This window comes from Salmo salar, chromosome 16 (assembly GCF_965601325.2).
Source record: "Salmo salar chromosome 16, fSalSal1, whole genome shotgun sequence".
NCBI classification, from domain to species: Eukaryota; Metazoa; Chordata; class Actinopteri; order Salmoniformes; family Salmonidae; genus Salmo; species Salmo salar.
Genome location: NC_138306.1, coordinates 89,628,922 through 89,640,922, shown reverse-complemented (window position 1 = coordinate 89,640,922; position 12,001 = coordinate 89,628,922). Strand labels below are relative to the sequence as shown.

General features: G+C 40.7%; 1 protein-coding gene across 5 annotated transcripts in view; it reads right to left on the bottom strand.

Annotated features, from left to right (window-relative positions):
- Positions 1 to 10,684, bottom strand: part of LOC106575388 (uncharacterized) — a 52,949-nt gene extending 42,265 nt beyond the window's left edge. For 2 of the 5 annotated variants that reach the window (XR_014380787.1, XR_014380788.1), the window contains exons 1-3: positions 10,564 to 10,675; positions 6,444 to 6,613; positions 5,987 to 6,030 (exon numbers count right to left, since the gene is read on the bottom strand). The gene's annotated coding sequence lies outside the window, so the exon portion shown is untranslated. Of the gene's footprint in view, positions 1 to 3,943; positions 5,784 to 5,986; positions 6,031 to 6,443 lie in introns of those variants that run through there. The other 3 variants (XR_014380786.1, XR_006759619.2, XR_014380789.1) reach the window with 3 other exon arrangements.
- Between the last annotated feature and the right edge of the window lie 1,317 nt (positions 10,685 to 12,001).

Genomic DNA, 12,001 nt, shown 5'->3' with positions numbered 1-12,001 from the left:
TCGTCCGGGTTTGGCCGGGGTAGGTCGTCATTGTAAATAATAATTGGTTCTTAACTGACTTGACTAGTTAAATAATGATTAAATGGAAAAATGGAAAAAGTGGGATGCATGCCAGCAAAGCCACTACACAACAGAATACTAAACAATACATTAATTGCACTATAACGGTGAGAAACGGTGCCCACAAACTGTTAGGGCCTACATAAAGCTGACCCAACAGTATAGTCCCAACAATTTACCACTACTACACCTGGCTATCAGCGGAGCCTTGTCTGGCAACGAAACAGTTCATTCAATCTCATTTACTGCCTTTAAAAAAAAACATAGCTGACTTACTTAAACAAATGTGGTTTCTACTGACAATTGAGATGTACAAACTATGGCATAAGGGGGCGACAAGCAAATAAGAGGCAATCCGTAATTTCGATTAAGACATTAATGAGCTAGGACGGACGAGGTCAGTATAACTATTTGTTCAGCACTTTTGAAATGTACAGCGACAGAATTCAGAATATGGGCCGTTCTTACAGTGCTCTCCCTGTACGCCAAGTCAGAACCGTAGGATAAATAAAGGGGCATATAAGCAGACAATGAAAGCTCTTACAATATTCAATGATTACATTTCTCAAAAACAGGTTATAGGCTACATGTGAACCACCAAGTCAGAACGGTAGGCAAAATTAAGAGTTGAAAATAGACCAAATTATTAGGATGAGGCACATGGGCTACTAACATCTTCCTACACAACATACACTTAGTATTACTTTCTTAGCTACAGTATACATATCTCCCTGGCATATTACATCATTTATGCAGCAGAATGCAAGACATTTTTGGACTCTCCTTGTTGTGCTGTGCTCACTTGAACAGGAAGGTTGAACGGCAGTCCTTCGTGGGCATATTTGTCATCAAACTATATAATCAAAGTCTGGCATTCTCTGGATTTATGGTGCTTTCAAGACAACTGAGAACTCGAAGGGAAAAAAATGGAATCATGATGACGTCAGTGATCTTCAGGTTGTAGCTGTAGAAAGAGGCCTGAGTTCCCAATTTACAATTCTGAGTTGGATGAAAGTTCAAAACGTATTTTCTCAGTCGTAGCTTGTTTTACCCCGAGTTCCCAGTTGTCTTGAAGTCAGATTTTGCAGTACCGAGTTAAGTTGTTTTGAGCGCGGTGTCAGGTCTAAACTATAATCAGGGGTTGTAAGGCTCTGAGTTTCTATCTAAGAAGAATAGTTTAACCCCATCATAGACACTAAACCCAGCGAACTGTTTGTAAGCGTTTATTCAGAGAGCTCTGAAAATCATACAACGCACATAGCTTTTTATACCTCACATTTGGTTATACAACACATTTTATTAATGCCCCTCCCCTTCTCTAACCCTGTCACAATGTTCTACTTTAATAGCTCCTTTTGTCTAACAGGGTACATCTATAATTCTTCTTCATGCCTGCAATTGACAACTCTAGCTCAAAACAGGAAACCTCATTGGTATCGCAGCGTCTGGCTTACTTCTCTTCTCGGAACTCAGTCTCGCCTAATCTTCTGAGAATAGATCAACTTGTTTCCTCACACAGACAAGTTCCATCCTAACCGACACATTCTTTTATGCATTCAATATTTCTCTAACCTACTGTTAAACACACTTACAAATGCTAAATGTTCTCTTCTATTATTCAACATTAACTCAATAAATGAATACTATTTACAAGTTTTCTCCAACACACGGCACAAATCAAGCTTCATTGACAGCATGGCCAATGTTGAATGTTTACAATTTTAAACTAGGAAAATAGCCCCTTAATCTTAGACTTGAGACCACACAGCCACTCCACTGAATAGCACGCTAATGATTGCTTTGAAATGCTTGCAGTTAGCCACTGATTCCTTCCAAATCACTCATTGTTGAATTTGCAATTTCCAACTTGTTGTGTAATGTTTGTCCAATGGCCGATGAGCACCGATACGTTTAATCTATAATTTTTCACTATTTCTCTTCATATGACAAAGATTAAAAAGGATTTGCCAGTAGATTGTCGACTTGATTCATGATGACTGCTAGCTCAGATTTTGAAAGTAGGATGTTGACATGATCAGTCCAATCAAAGCGACTGTAGATAAAAAATGATTTGACGTTATTTTATCTGTGGACAATGACCTTGAGCCTTCTTGGATGGGCACTTCTAATGTAACTCTATGGCAGTACCTAAGGGGCTTGAATTTTCAAGTTCTACCCTTAGACTTGGTAGTGACGTATTGTCCCCATGAATGACAGAACACTAAGCCAATCACAGTGCAATGCTCCGTATTTTCTGCTGGCTTGCCCCACCTCCACAGAAAGCACTGAGCTAGGCTGAAACACCTGCATTTTGGAGCTGCCTTACTCAAGAAAACAAAAAAGAGACCATGTCTGTATGCGGCTTTATTACTAACTCAATTATGCTTTTTTACATTGTTTGCAAACAGATTATTTTTTTCTCACTTTTTTATTGCTAAAACTGTGGGGCTCAAAACCTGCCCTGAATGATGGGTCGCCACTGAACTTATCTAGAACACTGCAGTCCGTCTGGGTGTTTAACCTTCCCAAGTTCCCCCATGTCACCCTGCTCCTCCGTACATTCCACTGGCTTCCAGTCGAAGCTCACATCCACTACAAGACAATAGTGTTTACTTACGGTGCAGTAAGAGGAACTGCCCCTGCTCTACCTTCAGGCTATGCTCAAACCCTGTATCCCAACCTGATAGAATAATTTGTATGCTTAAGATAATGTCTAAATTATTCCACCCTGAAACCATATAATTGTATGAAATGTGTTAAGACTCAATTCAATAATGTGTGTGACTAGGCCATTGTGTTACTATTTTGCAATATGAGCTGGGTATAGTTGAGACATTCAAGGACAAATGAACTGTCGACTTGTGATAACAGTGAAACTAATAACTGGAAAGAGGCCTCCCCACCCTAAGGAGGAGAAAAACTGTTAGAAATGGCTAGGCTTGCAGAAGATGATGAAACACGTTGCAGAAGTGTGATAAACAATGTATGTGAACTTTGGAAAAATACAGCCCACCTAAAGAGAGGTGGAGTTTGTACTGATGTGAGTTCATTTGTGGGTGTGTGTGCTATAAAAAGATTGTGTTCTCATTTTGAAGACAGAGCGCGCTCTGAATAAAGTATTGATCTATTGCAGAATCTGAGACTTTGTCTAATTCTTTATTAACCGGAGATTTACAACCTCTGGGGAATTGGTCAAAGCTAGAGTGATAGTTGAGTTCAACCATTGAGATAGCAAAATTCTCATGACACAACCCGAGCACTCAGTTCTGCCACCTCTGGTCTCATGGCCGTCCCACTGCTACAGCAGGTCAAGCTCCCTCTCAGCCCAGTCAAAGCACTTCTCTGTCCTGGCACCCCAATGGTGGCACCAGCTTTCCTCTGATGCTAGGACAGCAGAGTCCCTGCCCATTTGCCCGAAAAGGTCTGAAACCCTACATCTTTAAAGAGTATCCCCCCAAAATACAAATAATAATACAAATAATAATAAAAATGTGACACTTGTCCTACTAACACTGACTAATTGAGGAGAAATGTATTTACTGTGATATGTGGTTGTCTCACCTGGCTATGTTAAGATGAATGTACTTAATGTGCTGGTGACATCACAGGGTCAGAGAGAACTCCTGATTGTAGTCATACAAAAACACTCCCGGCACTCAGCCCATAAGAACCATTCATACTGTCAGATCTAATATGAAGAACTGAATACAAGCATAAGAACCATTCATACTGTCAGATCTAATATGAAGAACTGAATACAACCATAAGAACCATTCATACTGTCAGATCTAATATGAAGAACTGAATACAACCATAAGAACCATTCATACTGTCAGATCTAATATGAAGAACTGAATACTAAAGAGAAGAAGAGGTTGACCAGTACATATTCATGTAACTTTATTTTTCATTGGCAGATCAATAAAGTTTGCTTCAATGCAGTTATCCAAACACATTCATGATCAGTAACTAAAATAACTAATCTAGTTTTAAAGACAATTAATAAACACATGTATTCATTTCATAAGCTGTGTATCATTAAATCAAGTTGTAAAATAATCCCCCCAAACTAGTGGTGAAAAGTGATCATCACACCATCTCTATCTGATACATGTTAGGGATGGAAGGTAGCCTAGTGGTTGGAGCGTTGGGCCAGTAACCACAAGGTTGCTAGATCGAATCCCCGAGCTGAGAAGTTAAAAATCTGTCATTCAGCCTCTGAACAAGGCAGTTAATCCACTGTTCCTAGGCCATCATTGTAAATAAGAATTTGTTCTTAACTGACTTGCCTAGTTAAATAAAGGTTCAATAAAAAATAAAAAGAGTGTCTACTTGCTCATTCCCACAGAATACTGCAGAGGGACAACCTGGTCTCAAACAAAATGTATTATATGTTATATCCATGCCACTCCATTTACCATGTTAGGTTACATTACATTACATTACATTGGCCTACCAATATAAACTGAACTAAAATATAAACAAAACATGTATAGTGTTGGTTTCATGAGCGGAAATAAAAAATTCCATAAATGTTCCATATGCACAAAAATCTTATTTCTCTCAAATGTTGTGCACAAATTTGTTTATATCCCTGTTAGTGAGCATTTCAGCCTTTGTCAAGATAATCCATCCACCTGACAGGTGTGGCATATCAAGAAGCTGATAAAACAGCATGATCATTACACAGGTGCACCTTGTGCTGGGGACAATAAAAGGCCACACAACACAATGTCACAGATGTCTCAAGTTGAGGGAATGTGCAATTGTCATGATGACTGCAGGAATGTCCACCATAGCTGTTGCCAGAGAACTCAATATTTATATCTCCACCATAAGCCACCTGTAACGTCCTTTTACAGAATTTGGCAGTACATACAACTGGCCTCACAACTGCAGATCACATGTAACCACGGCAGCCCAGGACCTCTTCACCTGCAGGATTGTCTGGGGGGGGGGGCTGAGTAGTATTTCTGTCTGTAATAAAGACCTTTTGTGGTGAAAAACTCATTCTGATTGGCTGGGCCTGGCTCCCAAGTGGGACTATGCCCTCCCAAGTCCCACCTATGGCTGAGCCCCTGCCCAGTCATGTGAAATCCATAGATTTGGTCCTCATTTATTTATTTCAATTGACTGATATCCTTATACAAACTGTAAATCACACACACAAACAAACACACACACACACAAACTGTAAATCTTTGAAATTGTTGCGTATCGTACGTTACGAATTACAATTCGCATGTTATTTTACGCATTGCTATTCATACAATATTTTACGAACTTGTAATATGTATGATATGTTATGAATTCCAATTTGTTGTTGCTAACGTTAGCTAGGTTAGGGGTGAGGGGTTTAAGGTAGAGTTAAATGGGTTTAGGGGAAAGGTTAGCTACGATGCTAAGTAGTTGCATGCTAAGCTAAAATGCTCAGTAACAGCTCAAAAGTAGTAAGTAGTTGCAAAGTTGCTAATTAGCTGAAATACTTAAGTCCTCCGTGATGAGATTCAAACACGCAGCCTTTGGCTAGATGTTTGAGTTACACGCCCACCCTTCCACAGAGCAGGAGTAAGGCTTCTCTCCTGTGTGTATTTGTAGGTGTATTTTTAGCTTTGATAGAAATGGGAAAATCTCCACACAATGTGGGCAGTGGTGAGACCTCTTAGCTCTGTGATCTTCCTGCTGTTGCTCTCTGGATGTAGAGGATGTATCAACACGGTCTCCTGTGTGAACAACATCAGAAGAACCAGTCAGTTGGTGTGATATACATGTCAATCAAATGTATTTTATAAAGCCCTTTTTACATCAGCAGTTGTCACAAAGTGTTCTACAGAAACCCAGGCTAAAACCCCAAAGAGCAGCCTATGATGTAGAAACACAGTGGCCACAAAAAACTCGCTAGGAAGGTAGGAACCTCAGAACAAACCTAGAGAGGAACCAGGCTCTGAGGGGTGGTCAATCCTCTTCTGGCTGTACCGGGTGACATATGAATTCATGTAAGTAGGCTGTACAATTACAGAACGGGAATAAAACTATTCTAAAACTGGGTAGGAGTCAAAAACTAAAAAGGGGCAAAAGTCATGAAAACTATGAGCCATATCATCCTCCACTCACTATCACAAGAGTTAGAACCTACACAGACTCATTTCATAAAACTTAACTACTTCACTTCTTTAGTCTACTCTCTGATCACTCCAGGTAGCCCAGTGAATAAAACAAATGCTGGCAATACTGGTGTAAAACCATGCAAGTGTCAGTAGCATGAAATAACATCTAGCTTCTCATTGAAACAGTTCATCATGAAACAGTTCTACTGCAACTTTTCATACACAGTGGGAAGTTGTAACAAACAACAAAATTAGTTAGATAGAACCTGCTCTTACCATGAGAAACAGATTTCCCAATCTTCTCCTCCTCTTCTTCATCTTTAATGTTGACATTCAGCTCCAGTGTTTGACTGCAGTCTTCAAGCTTCACTGATGCCATCTCTGGATCCTGCAGTACAAACTGGGCTCCACTGTCACAATCAGGACCCAGTGACTGTAGGTTTGGACTCAGTGTGGAAGGAGAGAGACAGAAAAGTTATTGTCTTGACAGTTCTGGCACTCTCTTTATTATAACAAAATATATTAAAATGTTTTCTTGTTAATTTCTCTCATTTCCATATATCAGGTAACTAATCATTGACAAAAAAACATGAATTCACATTAAACAAAGTGCACAGTTTAAATTACACTTAACCTATAGTAGATTTCCTACATTAAAATGAATGACTCAAAAACCATTTAGTTCAAGGTTACAGTATGTTTTAGGCAGCACTATGTGCTATTTTCCTGAATAATATTCACTGTATTATTTAGCGTTGAGCAATTACATTTTTTGTTTGTACAACTAATTGTCAGTTCAATTACTTGAATTCTATTCAGTTAGTTTTTTTGTGTGTGAGCCCAAGGTGACATTTCTCTAGAGAGAAATCAAATCATTAAACGAAAGTCAGGAACTCCAATATGTGGTATGCTGGTTCTAAAGAGAGTTTTAGTTTTCATAAAGCAAATATTCAACCTAGTTTAGCACAGAAACTTGGTAATGAACTACAATGACCATCATGGGTTTTTTCAGACTCGACAGATCACTAGATGGATACACTTTCATAGGCCCACCCACTGGGGTGCCAGGCACAGCCAAATCAATATGAGTTGTTCCCCACAAAAGGGCATATTAGAACAGACAGAAATACTCCTCAGTTTCATCAGCTGTCAGGGTGGAGGGTCTCAGACGATCCCACAGGTAAAGAAGCCAGATGTGGAGGTCCTTGGCTGGCACAGTTACACTTGCTCTACGGTTGTGAGGCCAGTTGGACATACTGCCAAATTCTCTAAAACGACGATGTTCATTTCTTAAGGTAGAGAAATTAACATTAAATTCTCTGACATTCCTACAGTCAGCATGTCAATTGCAAGCTCCATCAAAACTTGAGACATCTGTGGCATTGTGTTGTGTGACAAAATTGTACATTTTAGAGTGGCCTTTTATTTTCCCCAGCACAAGGTGCACCTGTTTAATGATCATGCTGTTTAATCAGCTTATTGATATGCCAAACCTGTCAGGTGGATGGATTATCGTGGCAAAGGAGAAATGCTCACCAACAGGGATATAAACACATTTCTGTACAACATTTGAGAGTAATAAGCTTTTTGTACATATTTCTGGAATCTTTTATTTCAGCTCATGAAACATGGGAGCAACACTTTACATGTTGTGTTTATAATTTTGTTCAGTATAATATACACAACTGAAATATTTGATTTTGTCATAGTAATTGACTACTTTTCTATTGATGTCTACCGAAAAATGGACCTGACAGATACAATGGAATATTTTCAATGTTTTTGCAATTGAATGTTCACTATTTTGGCCTTGGGCCATCCCTATCTATCATCCAAATGAGAGGGATGGAGGACAGAGAAAGAGAGAGAGAGATGGAGGACAGAGAAAGAGAGAGAGATGGACTGACCTGCTGGGAGAGGTAGATATAGGGGGAGTGTGTGTGGAGAGAGAGAGAGCAAGCGAGCGTGTGTGTGTGTGCATGTGTTTAGAGAGCTAGAGCGTGTGATATGAACAATAAATCAAACCGTACCGACCAACCCCCTCTCAAGCTATTTGACACCAACACACACACACCTTTGCAATTTCCATTAAAAAGCTCTAAAATTATTGATGTCATTATTTCATGTAATGTAAAGAAAAAAATGTATAATTGAAACTCAAATCCGTGAGCCTTTTTTAATAATTGAACCGAAACTGACCTCAAAAATGCACTAATCCCTCAGCACTAGATTTATGGATTACAAAGGGATACCCAGCCGAGAGCTGCCCAGTGACGCAAGCCTACCAGACAAGCTAAATGCGTTCTATGCTCACTTCGAGGCAAGCAACACTGAACCATGAGTGAAAGCACCAGCTGTTCTGGATGACTGTATGACCACGCTCTCCGTAGCCTTTAAACAGTAGGATCTTTAAACAGGTTAACATTAACAAGGTCGACGGGGCCAGACGGATTACCATAACGCGTACTCAGAACATGTGCTGACAAGTGTCTTCAGTGACATTTTCAACCTCTTCCTGACCCAGTCTGTATACCTACATGTTTCAAGCAAACCACCATAGTACCTGTGCCCATGAACACTAAGGTAACCTGTCTAAATGACTATTGCCCTGTAACACTCACATTTGTAGATATAAAATGTTTTGAAAGGCTGGTCATGGCTCACATCAACACCATCTTCCCAGAAACCCTGGACCCACTCCAATTTGTCTACTTCCCCAACAGACCCACAGATGACGCAATCTCTATTACACTCCCCTTTCTCATCTGGACAAGAGGAACACCTACGTAAGAATGATGTTCAATGACTATAGTTCAGCGTTCAACACCATAGTACCCTCCAAGCTCATCACTAAGCTAAGGACCCTGGGACTGAACACCTCACTCTGCCACTGGATCCTGGACTTCATGACGAGCCGCACGAGAGGTGGTGAGGGTAGGCAATAACACATTCACCACGCTGACCTTTAACACGGGGCCTCTCAGGGGTGCGTGGTCCTGTACTTCCTGTTCACCCACGGCTGCATGGCAGCGCACGACTTCAACACCATCGTTAAGTTAGCCAATGGTGGTAGGCATGATCACCGATGAGACAGCCTATAGGGAGTAGGTCAGAGACCTGGCAGTGTGGTGCTATGACAACAACCTCTCCCTCAACATGGGCAAAACTAAGGAGCTTATCGAGGACTAAAGGAAACAGAGGGCCGAACATGCCCCCTCATTCACCTTGACGGGATGTAGTGGAGCGGGTCGAGAGCTTCGAGTTCCTCAGTGTCCACGTCACTAAGGACCTATCATGGTCCAAACACACCAACAGTCGTGAAGAGGGCAACGCCTCTTCCCCCTCAGGAGGCTGACAAGTTTAGACATGGGCCCTCTGAACACTGGCTCTATGCACACCCACTTCTCAACCCACACAAACTACACTGACACTCAACACACACACACAGCTGCTACTCTGATTATTATACATCCTCATTGTCTAGTAGCTAGGGGTGAAAGTGACATGGCACATATGGTATTGACCTCAATTAACCCTGCAGATTCATCCTGTATTACCTCAATTAACTCTGCAGATTTATCCTGTATTACCACAACTAAGCCTGCAGATTCATCCTGTATTACCACAACTAACCCTGCAGATTCATCCTGTATAACCACAATTAACCCTGCAGATTCATCCTGTATTACCTCAATTATTAACCCTGCAGATTCATCCTGTATTACCAACCTGCACATTGACTCGGTACTGGTACTCCTTGTGCTACTATTACTTTATTAATTTAGAAAATATTTCCCTTTATTTTTTAACTATGTATTATTGGAAGTAAGCGTTTCACTGTAGAGTCTACACATTGTATTTGGCGCATGTGACCAATAAAATATGATTTAGCTCGCAAAAACCATTTGTATTTACCATTCACATCATAGTAACAAATATAGATAAGATAGAAACAGCTGAAGGTGTCTGAATATGTAGAAAACTGATAATCATTACACTCAGCTTCAAAACAGTAGAGCAACCGTGAAATTGTCCCTCTGATTCAACCGCACTGCCTGCACTGAAGTCCACTGACCCAGACAGAGTTGCCGCCGCCATTTTATCAGCTCGTAAAAAAACATTACACAACAAAACAATAACATGTAAAACGAACTCAGAAATCTCAAATACATAGATTCTTTATGAATTTATCTTCACGAAATAATGTATATTGATTCACTCAGACAAACCCAGTCTCTAACGATGTGACTTATCACGTTCTTCACTCACTCGGTTTGACACAACAATAAGGTCATACAACCTTTAGCAAACGTGACAATACCTTGACGGATTTGCTACCTAACATGTTATGACATGTTCTTTCGATATTAGAAAGTGTAAACGTGCTATTACATACCTGTAGTAAACATTTCAAACGTACACAAAAGCTATCGTCTTCATAGCACAGTGCTAGTGTTCCTGTTCCTTCTCCTTCTTCTTCTTCTTCTTCCGATTGGAATCCAATGCATGTTTCATTACCGCCACCTACTAGACTGGAATACAACTCGTTAATACTTCGCTTGGAAAATAAACAAATACGCTACTATCTCCACTTACAAATTAAAAAAATAAAAATACACCACCCTACTCCACTATTTAAATCTATTTTGTCCTACCTCAGGCCAACAACCTGAAAGGATGGGACACCAACACTTAACACACCCTGTAACTATTTTGATGTCAAGTCTCACTCACACAAATACCTCTCTGCAGCTGCCACCACAACCTCAGTTTTCTGCGACCTACATTCCATCCCTTCAGTACAGTTGACAACCATTGCTATAAATGCCAAAAATCCAATGTTACTGAAAAATATATCAATTGTTGGTTTACCTCTCTGTGCTGGTACATATCTATTACTCACACCACTCCTCTCAGAATCCCTCACCCTTGACCCATCTTCCTCTACTTTCTTCACTGCCTTAGCATATGACAACTTCTGCACTACACTAACCCTGGAAACATCAACCTACCTCTCTCGCACGGGACATTTCTGATCCCCAGCCCCATGGGCACCCCTACAATTAACACATACCACTACTTTCCCCAATACTACACATTCCTTTGTCTCATGCCCTTCTGCACACTTCTCACACCCAGGAACCTCCCTCCTACACACTGCTGCCACATGCCCATAACCTTGACACCTGTAACAACGTAATGTATTCAGCACAAAAGCTTGTACAGGATAACTTATATATCCTAACATCACTTTTAGTGCTAGTTCTTCTTCTCCTTCAATGTTAAATGGCAGACTACACGTATTTGTGTATTGCTGCCAACTACAGTAAAAAACTACAGTAAAAAATCTTAATATCAGGCCTCCCGAGTGGCGTTGTGGTCTAACGCACTGCATCGCAGTACTAGCTGTGCAACTAGAGATCCTGGCTCGAGTTCAGGCTCTGTCACAGCCGGCCACGAACGGGAGACCCATGGGGCGGTGCACAATTGGCCCAGTGTCGTCCAGGTCAGGGGAGGGTTTGGCCGGCAGGGATGTTCTTGTCCCATCGCGCACTAGCGACTTCTCTGGTGGGCTGGGTGCAGTGCATGCTGTGTATGGTGTTTTGTCTGACACATTGATGCCTCTGGGTTAATAGCCATTGTGGGAAAGGGGGGAATACAATTTATAAAAAATACAAAAATCTCTACCCCACTCCTTCAGTAATAATCCAAATCACATCCGAACATAGGCTCAGGTGCCTGTGTGAATGGAACATTCATTGACAAGATTCCTTGTAATGCCTCTGTTGTAAAATACAGTACATGACCTAAAGTATGTGGACACTTGCTCATTG